This window comes from Camelina sativa, chromosome 14, assembly GCF_000633955.1.
Source record: "Camelina sativa cultivar DH55 chromosome 14, Cs, whole genome shotgun sequence".
Classification (NCBI taxonomy): Eukaryota; Viridiplantae; Streptophyta; class Magnoliopsida; order Brassicales; family Brassicaceae; genus Camelina; species Camelina sativa.
In genome coordinates this window covers 22352609-22365983 of record NC_025698.1, presented here as the reverse complement: position 1 = coordinate 22365983, position 13375 = coordinate 22352609, and the positions used below count along the sequence as shown (strand labels likewise).

The window sequence follows — 13375 nt, the reverse complement described above, 5'->3', positions numbered from 1 at the left end:
GGGGGGGGGGAAGGAGAGATGAAGTTGTAGCATATCCGGAGTAGATTGGCGAACTGTCGAACCTCCGGTGGATTCGCAATCAATACATACACTAGTAGAATTGTTGTGTATAGTTACGATTTTATTTGTAAGTATTACATATTATTCGTAGCAAAAAAATATTTGTTACTAATTTGTTACAAATTTAATTAGTAATTATTTGGTCGTAGCAAATTTTACCTCTGTCACTAATTGTGGTAATTTACTACTGATTAGATACTAGACAAATTGTAGCAAATTACTAATTTAGTTACAATTACCTTCATGTTCAGAGTAAGGACTAGCTTCAATTTGCTTCGGCTATTTGTAGGAAAGTTGCTTCTATTAGCTACGAAGTTGTTAGTGATTGGTTTTTACATAATGTGACTATATATTGGTAACAAAGTTGCAACAAATAGCTACAAATAAGGTGTTAGTATTAGTGTCAAATTGCTACGCGAATTGACTACAACTTTTTCCATCAATACTCATTTGCAGATTGTTCATTCCCCTTCCCCCGTGTCCACCTCCACCATGTCCTGGAAGTCTCCCTCCGCTGTGTCCTCCACGGCCATTACCACGACCTTCACCACCACCACCACCAAATGCACCACCCACACCACCACCAAAGACACCACCACGACCTTCATAAACTAGAGCAATTAACAAACAAATAAGAACTAGAGGAACACAAGTATTTGCTAGAGATGATATAGAGAGCATAAATCATTAGAGCAAGCAGTAAGCACTACTTTAAGATAAGAAACACAAGGAAACTAACCATTCCATTCATCTTAGAAGTAATTTGTCCACCACATTGTTGCTTTGCTTGAGCTAGTAAGTATACAACTCCCTGAAACATGAATAAATAAAACATGAATCTTAGTCCTTGTTCTTCAAAAAATATCCCTTATGAATACAATCAACAGAATAACACAACAGTTATTGAAAAATAAAGATTCAACCCTATATAATACCAAAACATTAAAAGCCAAGTGAATATACCTTGTAAGCACCAGCATAAAACTCATTTTCGATCATGTCCTGCAAGTGTTCATTGAGAACATAGACAAACTTGACAATATACATAACATTCTAAAAAGGAAGAACACATAAATAAGGTTGCATTAATCATAGAAGACATGTGAGTTAGAAGTGAAGAGTGTACCTTATCAATCTAGTAATTGTGTTAGCCTTAGCCTGACCATTTCGACTTCGTCGTAGGGTTCAATCTTTCTGCAAGCAAAGAAAACACAGGTCCAATATTGTTTTTTCTTCCACACCACGAACAAGACAAGGCTAATAAACATATATCAATAACGCTGCTACCTTAATGAGTCTGGCTCCAAATTCTCTCCACTTGTTCTCTAACTCAGTTACTCTCTTCCAGAATATCACCAAAAGTGAATCCATGAAGGCAACAATCTAAGACAAAGACTTAACCAGAGAGAAAAACACGAACGTGTTAAAGACCCACGAATCTAAATCCACCAAAAATTAGGTTTTAATCGATAATAAGTGATTTTTTTTTTTCCGTAAGTGTTTTAGCGGTATAAAGTGAAATACTGCAGTGAATTATTTTGGCCAAGGATTGGCGGACAAAATGATTTTACATTCCCACCTAGAGATATTTTTATCTTATCTCCATCGGTAAATTTCTTACCAAGTTTGTTAGCAATATTATAATTATAAAAAGTACAAATTCTTAAGCTAAAAACTTTTTGAGATTAAGTAAAATTTATCTCTCCAATGGTAAAGTTGTAAACAAGTTTCTAAGCATTATATCTTAAGAAACCAGAAAACTTGTTTTATAATCAACAACCAAACAAACAAGCCATACATACAAAGTTAATACTTAAGGAACAGAACAAAAAACGAAACGTAAAAGATGTAAGAAGAGGAAGACAAAACCCCTTAAAGGGAAGGAGAAACGCAATACCTGAATAAACAACATGGCCAGCCTTGTGAAGAGGAGCTCATACTTAAGCATACCATCTAATAGACTTAAAAAAAAAAAAAAAACAAGACAATTAATGATCATCTGAATGTGTGTATGCATCAAGAGAATCTGAATGTGTAGCGACCAAAGGTAACAACAGAGCAGAGGTTAGATACATCCATCAACAAGTCAGGACATGGAGACACTAATACATACCTTCACTAGGCCGAGAAGAGCAGTCTTAGTGACGTCGTACATAGCCATGGATCCTTGTGGTTGAAATCCAGAAAGATTACGGCGATGTTGAGCATTGGAAACATGACAAACGATTCTAATGCATCAATCCCTTTGGATTTGAGTTTCTCTACAGCCTCGTCAACATTTTCCTGCACATATATAAATCAAAATCGACAAAAAATTGGCTAAAACAAAGCTACCAGGTTCCTAAAACACACACAAAATCTGCTTCTTTAATCAGAACCACGGATTTTAACAACTCCAACTCTGGACTTTAACAAACCGGTCAATATCCCCAAAAATGTCAAAATTCAGATGATTCACTACACAGTAACATGGAGAAAACTAGATTCTGTAACAGATCAAACCAAAAATTTCCAAACACTTCTGGGCTTAGAGTGAAATTGAAAAATCAAAATCCCTAGTAAACAAAAGCAAACTAATTGAAGCATAAAGTACGAAGATCCGTCACTAAGAACATGGAAAAACTCTTCAAATCAAACAGAGAGATTGTGGAAACCTGTTTGCGGGAAGAGACGACGACGGAAGCGCTCAATGATTCTGAAACCAATCTCTTGAGTCGAAGCCATCAAAATTGCTACTTTACCTTCCAATACCTTGCGTCGAAGCCGTAACAAACGCTCAGTGACTTGTCTATCTCGTTGCCATTGGAGATAAACATCGAGAGAGAAGGGAGAAACAAAAATTAACCCTACACTCAATTAAAACAATAACTGGACTACGCTTAGTGATGTCCAGATCTCGAAACCTCATATACAATTCTAATGTAAGGTATGATAATTCTGAAACAAGTTGTCACAATTGTTACAACTCATTTGTGGCAAATAATGTCGTCCTTTTTATATATATTCATCCATACAAACAGTTACGGTATCTCATTGGCTACAAACTTTTTTTGTAACTAAATGAGTAGTAAATTTGCTACGACCATATTTCGTTTTTTTTTGTAATTGAATTGCTACGAATACTAACGAATTTGTCACAAAAAATATTGGACTATTTTTAGTAACATTGTGTCATATTTTGTAGCTAACATTTGTTATTATTTACTTTGTAGCTAAATTTCATAACTATACTGAACAATTCTACTAGTGAGAGCTTTGTAACAGAGGAGAGGATGGTGGTGACAGAACAGTGGTCCAGTGACGCCGATCTGATTTGACGCTGCCGGGAAGAAGTTTTTTGGGGGTTGTGCCAGGGAGCACAGCGGCTAAGGCGAACTCTTTATTTCGAGGACTCACAAACATAAATGGTTAAATGGTTAACTCAACAAGTTACATTATTAATGATGTTTTTTTTTTGTTAACTCAGAGTAAATCCCTAGGCTTATGGAGGGTCCGAGACTAATCTCTAGGGGAGGTGAAGCCCACGGATAGACCTTCTCTCCGGATATTCAAATGGACCGTTAGATAGGTCCATATCCGTGTAAAGGTTTCCAGGAAAATGTGACTTAGTTTCGCGCAGCAAGGGAATCGAACCTGAAATGTTGTAGCGTCCCAATCCCGCTCCCTACCACTCGACCAGAAGCTCCAAGACCATTATCAATGATGTTTTACATACAAAAAAAAAACAAAGTTCTTCCTAGAATGAATATAAGAGAGAAGCTATAAATAAAAGAAGAAAGTGTGAACAAGATATTGTTGAAAACATGACTAAATTAAATCTACGTGAAAAACTAATTACTGTTATAAACGGATAATCATGAGAGTGATTATCCATCACTTTGATCTTATCTTCTTATCACTTGGTCCCTAAGTTACTTAGTAATCAAGTAACTTATACTTATCCATTTACTAAAGCCCCTATATATATATATATGTACTTTCTTTCACTTGTAAAAGTAAGACAAGAGAGAAGAAAGATGTAATAATAACATAAAGAGAAGAGAAGAATTCCTTACTTATCTCTCGTCTCTCTCATTCACACACATATACATATGTTATATAATAATATATTATATATTTGCATTATGTTTTATAATACGTTATCAACACGATGTTTTTACTATTGGAGTTTTTACGAGGTAAGTAAATTTAATTTGTTTCGATTTATGTTTCTAGAACATATATATTCTAGACACCATGAAATTATGCTTTTTCTGGATATATCGTCATAAGTTGTAGGCGTTGCCTCCTTTACGATCAAATCTATAGCTATATCATATCCGGATAGATCATTAGATATATGGTAGGATCTGCCTCCTTCACGATCAAATAAAAGCTAAATCTTTTCTGGATAGATAGATCGTTAGATATATGGTAGGTTCTGCCTTCTTCATTAGAGGTTTTGCCTCATTAATGATCAAATAAAAGGCTTTGTCTTTTCTGGATTGATCATTATATATGATAGGTTATGCCTAATCTACGATCAAAGAAAATTTATGTCTATTAAATTCTTATATATAAGGCTATAGCTCTTATTTTATTTTCTGCATTTATATGTTTGTTTATTTACTTCCGTTTATTAGTAAAAATAACAACTGTATGTGTTATATGAGATTTAAAGACAATGAAATGTCTTTAAAATCAAAAATATATTTCTCTTATGAGAATATATGAAGCACATGTCAATATATCGTAGACAGTGCAAACATAATTGGAAGGTCTAGATGAGTTAGTCTCTCGACTTCCATAGACATCAGATTCATAATTATCGATGTCTAGTGTTCTCCAAAGTCTCAAAGAAACTCATGGAGTTTCAAAGACATTTTGTCTTAATAAAATTATTATGATGAGACTATAAATAAATATGGTATCGCAAAATCGGCCATATTGGAGACACGCATGTATATGATTATATCATGCAAAAACAAAGATGGCAAAATAATAGTAAATATGAAATTTTCTTATGCTTCAAGTATAACATTACCGGTCAAGCCATCCCGGTCAATCAATGATATTAAAAATCATTGTGATTTTGTTCAGAGGAACAAAAGTTCTTTTAAAAATATTGCATGTCCCCATTCACATTTCATGAAGTCGTAAGCACTGTACTTCAGTCATATTTTAGGTAAGATCTAATTTATTTAAGTTTATTTAAATTTGTTTACGGAAGAGATGGTTATATATCTCCTCCTTAATTCTGTAGTAGGCTATGCCTCCAGAATCATATAATGTTGGCCCATTCACCATCATTTTGGATTAAAAAGCTCATTGGATATATATGATGGTTTGATTTCTTTGATAAATCCCCAAATTAAACCTCAAATATAACCGATCTAAAAATAAGATTCGGTCAAAGGTGAATGGACATAAAAGTCATCATCTTGAGAGGGGGTAATACTAAGCTCACATCTTATAAGAATCTACGATAATAAACATAACCGAAATCGGTATGTTGTTGATCCTAAAGTGGGATTCAGTACGAGATGAATGAACTCCAAGAGTTATCATCTCGAGGGAGAGAATTAAAAGAATCCCACATCGACAATAAGTCGATAAACTTTGGTGAATTTGACACCCCATAGCAATATAACTATAGTAAAGTCATATCCTATAGTTTATCACATATATATATCGCATGTGATAAAGTGAAACATCCATGATGTTCACTCTTGAAATGAGCTATAATAAATCGTTCATAGCGCAACCCCAAGAGATTGCAAAACGGTTCTTGGTGATTTAATCTCCATGTCAAAACATGGAACATGCAGTTTTGCATGTTGTCAATATTATATATGAGACCAACAATTTGTAAAGAAATATTTCTCCCATGATATATATTTTACGGTTGAAGATCAAATATTTCTAATTTTGAATCTTATGCGTATGTGATATATATTTTAAAATGCTCCTCCACACCGCATAAAAATATCATCCACAAAGGATGAAATATATAGATGCGGGAGATGAATCTCCGCTCTAATAATGTTAAAGCCATCTTATGAGAGATGTGCTTATTGCGAGATTTGCATATCATCTTGTTGGATGATAAAGATCCCATCACTATGGGGAAATCATAGAATAGTTTGGATCTTTGAACAAATGAATATAATGAATATGAACTTGATTGTTCAAAAGTTAAAAAGACCACTATTCAAAATGGTTACTGCAAATCAAATGCAAAAAGTTTATGGATGAGATTTCATATTGACCCTCGCTTAAATGAATATGAACTTGTACTTCTAAGAAATCTCACATCCCAGCTAGAAATGCTCCAATAAAATATGTCTCTGACGGTTGACATACTAAGTCTATGACACATAATAACGTGATAGACTACTTTGGTTCCTAAGATAAATAAAATCCTCGAAAAGAAAAAGGAGCAAATTAAGAAGAGGCTTATACTCTCAAAAGAGGAGCAAATGAACTCCTAAAGAGGAGTAGATAAACTCTTAAAGAAGAGCTAATAGACTCCCTGAAAGGAGCACATAGACTCCTAAAAAGGAGCAAGATACTTCTCAAGAGGAGTAGAGAAACTGATTGATATTGTTAATAACGAAATCAGGTACCTGTATAAAATTATTTATATAATGATTAAAGAGATCTCGATTAACCATGTCATTATGGGAAATATGGAACCAAAGACATACATGTCGACAATAAAATGATATAGCGCAAATGTGATTAATGAGGATCATAACTCTCTGCTCTGTGAGCATATAGAGATATATATTGGCCAATAAAAGAGGTAATCATGTCTATATTAAACTCGTCTGAAAGACGAGTAATTTTTGGACTAGTGGTTCAAGCATCAAAAGGGTATAATGATATATAACAAAATGGTGTATCGCGCCATGGTTTGTTAAAATACCCTATCAAACAAAATGGATGCTATATGAATGACTTGAAATATGCTTTATGGGATGCTTGAAGAGCTTATCCTGATTATGTTTTCGAAAACTCATAACAGTGATGATTTTAAACATCATCAAAACTCTTAAAGAGTTATTTGGAATAAAAGATCATGGAAAGACAAATATGTCTCCAAATATTCCAAACTAAACGTCTATCAGAATAGATGTTATACTAATCACTTCTAAAGGAAGTCAAATATATATATATATAGTCATATAAGATCATATATAAATGCTGACGAGCATTTATATATCTTATGAATTATGCATAACATTTTCTACTAATCTCTTTGCAGCATATAACTCATTTTCTATGAGTAGATTTTGAGTATGAGTTAAAACGTATCTTCTATTGCAAAGGTATGATTAACTTGGGCTTAATATATTTTGGAACCTCCAAGTTTGGTTTAGTTGGTTTTGCAGGTAGAAGATTTATATCGGATCGATATAAAGATATATCGCAAAACAACGACTTTGAGACATTTCAGTGATAGACTTTGGCTGTTGTTCGTTCAAGTCATGCCAAAATAATTGTGCTTCATATGCCATATCGAGAATCCCTAATGACTCATATGATGCCCGAACGTCAATAAATAGTTATCTACCTAAGATTGGAGCCTCGTAACATGTTGGGGAGATTGTTTCACTATACTCTTTTTCCCTTATCATGGTTTTTATTCCACTGGGTTTTTTCAGGACAAAGCTTTTTAACGAAGCAGTACACAATAAGTAAACGGTGATGAATAATCAAGGGAGAGTATTATAAACGGATAATCATGAGAGTGATTATCTATCACTTTGATCTTATCTTCTTATCACTTGGTCCCTAAGTTACTTAGTAATCAAGTAACTTATACTTATCCATTCACTAAAGCTCCTATATATATGTAGTTTCCTTCACTTGTAAAAGTAAGACAAGAGAGAAGAAAGATGTAATAATAACATAAAGAGAAGAGAAGAATTCCTTACTTATCTCTCGTCTCTCTCATTCACACACGTATACATATGTTATATAATAATATATTATATATTTGCGTTATGTTTTATAACAATTACAGATTTGTCAATCACATTTGAAAAACTAATTACAGTCTAATCGTGAAAGAGACAATGCAAAAGGGAATCTTTATAGCTCGTAAAAAGAACAACATCTAAAGTAAATGCAAATAACTGTTTCAACTCAACACCAACAATTCTCAAAATAACTTAAACAAGTGAACAACTAAAGTCACATAGATACACAAACAACAAGAATCTCTACAAGTGAATAACTAAAGTCAATTTGTTTCTAAGTTATCAAATACAACCCAGAAAAATCAAAACCCAGAAATCAAAACCCAGAAATTCAAAACCCATAAATTCAAAACCCATAAATTCAAAATCCAAAATTCAAAACCAGAAAACAAAACCCAGAAAAAAAGAAGAAAAAGATGATCGAAGAAGAAACAAACCTGAGAGCGAGAGGGTTGGAGAAGAAAGCTTGTGGCTTCTGATTCAAATTTGATTTTTGAATGTAAAAATCACGATGAAGCTGTTGTTTTGGGGGAAAATCGAAGTATTGATCGGTTTATATATTTGATTGGTTTAATGGTTTTGGTTATACTTAACCGGTTTAAGCATGTTTTAGTTAATTTGATTCAATTAAAGAAGAATTGATGGATTTAATGGTTAACTCATTACCCATTATAACTCAACTCATCTGATCCATTAAACCATTTGATCCACCAACTCATTTTATTCATAAATTCATTTGGATAAATTTTGTTAACTCATTAGGGTTGATAGGTTTGGTTGAGTTGAGTTAATCCATGAAGCTTGACCCATTTTGACACCACTATGTTTTACATTTAAATTTAAATTTGTTTCTAATCAATATCAGGTATTATTAACATAATCAGAATTCTTATGTCGATTGTTTTCTTTTAACTGATTAAATAAAAATTTCTTTATACTTGGATTGCCATATTTACAGGAAAACTATAATCGTTAATAGGCATGAGTTTCATTTACGGGTATGTAAAAACGTAATTGTCTTTATTTTAGCTTGAATTTTATTAAGATTATTATTCGAGAATTGAGAATAATTTCATGTTTTAATAATTACTGAACAGGTTATACCTAAAGAACTAGATTTTAACATGTGGTATACTGCGGGACAATTTTTTAAAAAATAATAACATTATAATTTTTTTGTTTTTTAGATTTAGTTTGTTTTGTTTAATTAAATAATAATTTTGTTTGGATTGTCAATTATTAGAACAATAAATAGGGGAAATAAATACATAAATATGTAATTTATAAGCTATTGTCGGATTAAGTCACAATTTTACCAATGATTTAATTGTTTTACAAAAATTTTAGTTAAATTACCCTGATTTAATATGTCTAATATTCTTATATTAGTGGTATTGACCAAATAATTAAAGGAAGATTTAACCTGTGTTTCAAAACCGAATTAATAATATTTTATATTTATACTAATGTTAATTCAAACCGTCATGTTAATAACATGTCCCGCTATATAACAACAAACCGTCATATTAGTGGTTTAACCCGTGTTTCAAAACCGTCATATTAGTGATTTTGGTTGTGTGTTGTGTTTTATTTGTGAAGTTGATATTTATAAATGGAAAATGCTTGATGAGGAAGGAGTTTACGATCCATATCAATAAAAGAGAGATTTTAGTGTTTTCCTATTTGAGTTGATAACATTATCGCATAATAATATTCAGTTTCTTAACACGGTATATATTATATTAAATGTTTTTCATGATTCTAAAGTTAAATATACCCGATTATTGAGTTTCTAAAGTTGGGTTTTCGTTTTTATGAACTTTATTAACGTTATAATAATTATTGCGATTGTAATCATTTGTTGTTCAAATTCGGCTGTTTCATTTAAATTTAAGAGATCATACAGTCTCTAAAGATCTATTAAAATAGGTTTGGAGATTTTTATGGGATTAAAAATTTAATGCGTAGAGTTGTTTTTGGAAAAATCGAAATGTATAGATGTTGTCAAGCTATTTATGGCAATAAATGTATCAAATTAGGCCGATTTAAATAGTTCCATTAATTAAGTTTCCAGGAATTGTTATTTTAGGAAAATAATTAGGGGTTAATGTTGTAAATAAAACAAATTAAATAAGTAAAACTTCAAGGGCATAACACAAAATGTACTTCAAAAATAATAATATAGATATTACAAAAAGAATGGTCCTGAGAATGATGTTACGATTTCTTCGACGACTACAAGAAACAAGTTCTCGGATTGGATTATAATTAATACACAAGCTGCTCCAGCCAAAGAAATCACTTATGCTAAAATTTCAAGACCATCCGTTTAGTGTCATAAAGAGATGATATGGAAGAGAAAATCAAGGAGAAGACAATTTTCATCACCCTATAATATTCCTATAATATTTGTTTCTTTAATTTAGTTTATGTTTATTTAAATGTACCAATAATCTAATCTTATTATATAAAATTGAGTTTTCAAAGTTAGCCATCAACATGATCATGACACATGTTAGGTATACTGATGAGATGTTGACATGTGTCAAAAATTATTATTTTTCAAAACAGCTAATTAAGATAAAAGCATTAAATCTACATTAACTTTACATGTTTATATCTAAAAAGAAATTTCCTAAATCAAAAAAGAAAATTAACAAAACTAATTTACTTTTCACTGTAAGCTAATTAGATTATATATTATATGTGTTTTGTCAATAAGATTTTGACATATATAAACAAAAAAAATAATTCTTATTATATAAAGTTGGGTTTTCAAAGTTAGCCATTAACAGGATCATGACACATGTCAAGTATACTTATGAGATGTTGACATGTGTCAAATTTTTTTTTTTTTCAAAACAGCTAATTAAGATAAAAAAATTAAATCTACATTAAATTTACATGTTTATATCTAAAAAAAAGTTTCTAAATCAAAAAGGAAAATTAACAAAACTAATATATTTTTCGTTGTACGATAATTATATTATATATTATACGTGTTTTCACAATAAGATTTTGACATATATAAACAAAAAAATAATTTTTATTATATAAAGTTGGGTTTTCAAAGTTAGTCATTAACAGGATCATGACACATAACAAGTATACTGATGAGATGTTGACATGTGTCAAAATTGTTTTTTTTAAAACAGCTAATTAAGATAAAAGAATTAAATCTACATTAAATTTACATGTTTATATCTAAAAAGAAATTTCCTAAATCAAAAAGGAAAATTAACAAAACTAATATATTTTTCATTGTACGCTAATTATATTATATATTATACGTGTTTTCTCAATAAGATTTTGACATATATAAACAAAAAAAAAAAATTCACTGAACATGTATATTATTATTAATCAATAAATAGGGAATAACAAATCTAAAAAGAATAACATAAGTTATGTCAAAAGAATTATTATTTTTGAAACGTAATAGGACAGCTAATTAAGAAAATAACATTATAACTACATAAATTTACATGTTTATATCGAAAGCTTTGATCTTTGATTTTTTTCTGATATAATTTTGCTTATCTATTGTGGGTCTTTGATTCGTGCAGGTTCTTCAATTGAAACTATCATATGCAATAAAATGGAATCAAAGTATATAAAGCCCACTAAATTAATCGAGGATGGGGACAATGATTGAGGTTCCAAAAGTGATTCTACAGTTAGTAGTGTTATAAGTTTTGAAGATTAGTCGATGGTTGGTGTTTCTGGTCAAAATCTAGAGTTTTCTCTTCTGGATAATGTCAATGATTATGGTACTGAAACAAAAGCTACTTAATCGAGAAAACAATTTTAGTAATTATAAGAACTATAATTATGCCAAAATGAAAGTAAAGCAACATAAAATTTGTTTAATTTGTTTAAAAGACATTTTGTAGGTGGTGATATAGAGCATACTTCAACAATAAATAATTTTGGGTGTAAGAGCATAATTTTAATGGTAAAACATACAGTAAAATTGTATGTGGTTATTAATTATATGTTGTTTTGATGAATTCTTTGCATGTAAAATATTTTGTAATAAGTTGTGAAATGTTCTTGAAATTTGACAATAATAATATTTGTAATGATGAGTATTTGGATAAAGCTTTGGTGGGGTATAATTTCGCTTTAAATTATTGTAATAATTGTTATAATATATTTAAAATATAAAAATATAAATAAGTGTGTGAAGGTAAATACAAATATGATTTTTTCTCTAACTAAAATTATTTATATATTTACTTCAGGAAATCAATTTTTTATATATTTTTAAAAAATTGTTTAGGATTTAGGATTTATTTTTTTAACAATTTTAAAACCCGTACATCGTGCGGGCCCTTATCTAGTTATTAATAAAATGATCTTTGAACTTTTAGAATATAACACTTTATGAGTTTTGATATAATAGAATCATAAGTTTAAATTAAAGTTTGGATTTGTGAAATATCTCATAAAACTACCTATAATTATTTTATAATATATCAGAATTTGAGAACGTTTCTAAGAAGTGTTAAATTATTTTATAATAGATTATTACATTACACATAAACAAATTTTAGAATGTTAGTATATATATTAATACATTATACATAAATAAATTTTATACTAATAGTATATATTTTTGATTTATGAAATTTCTTAAATTTAAAACGACTAATATGTAATAATATTTTGATGTATATACTTTATTTGTAAAAGTCATATTCGAAAAATAAAAAACTTACAATTTATAAAATTTACAAATTTGAAAATATTAAAGATGGAAATAACTATGGTTTGGAAAATAAAACTAACATATATCAAAGAATGTATATATATAAATATGTTATATATTATGGCTTAAATGGATGATTATTTGTATGAGTATATTTATTATAAATTTAAAGTGATAAAGATGGAAATAAATATATTTCAGTTATCTTTTTAAAAAATAATATAGAAGATATATAATAGATTTTACATAATCGGAAAATTAGGATATAAGTAAGTATTGTTTAAATAAGTAAATTAACATATAGAAGAGATATATACATTAAATATCTAGACATATCTACTATTATTAATATAATAGATTTAAATAATTTTTCAAATTATATGTATTTAGGAATATATAGCCATCTACAAGGTTATATATATATACGTAAGTTTGATATCCAAATCTCCAAAACATTCCAAGGTTCTTAAAATTTTTCCTTCCTTCAATGTTTTATTATGTTTGGAAATCTAAATTTCATTTTAATTACTGGATTCGTTTAGTGGAGATTATATTGTGGTCATGAATTCTCTGACTGATCGTGTTTCACGTTTGAATCCTTCAAAATACGAATGGAAAATCCATGTTAAAATCTTATGTT

The 13375-nt window shown here is 29.9% G+C and overlaps 1 long non-coding RNA gene across 3 annotated transcripts; it reads right to left on the bottom strand.

The window, feature by feature from the left end:
* LOC104742173 lies at positions 386–3788 on the bottom strand. 3 transcript variants are annotated; one of them, XR_760469.1, is made up of 8 exons: positions 2715–3783; positions 2174–2343; positions 1958–2021; positions 1348–1455; positions 1187–1254; positions 1024–1062; positions 800–871; positions 386–671 (listed from the first exon to the last, which is right to left on the bottom strand). It is a non-coding gene; the product is annotated as an uncharacterized LOC104742173 (long non-coding RNA). The 3 variants fall into 3 exon arrangements; XR_760470.1 differs by having other exon boundaries at positions 1024–1254; positions 1958–2013; positions 2715–3788; XR_760468.1 differs by having other exon boundaries at positions 1024–1254; positions 2715–3784.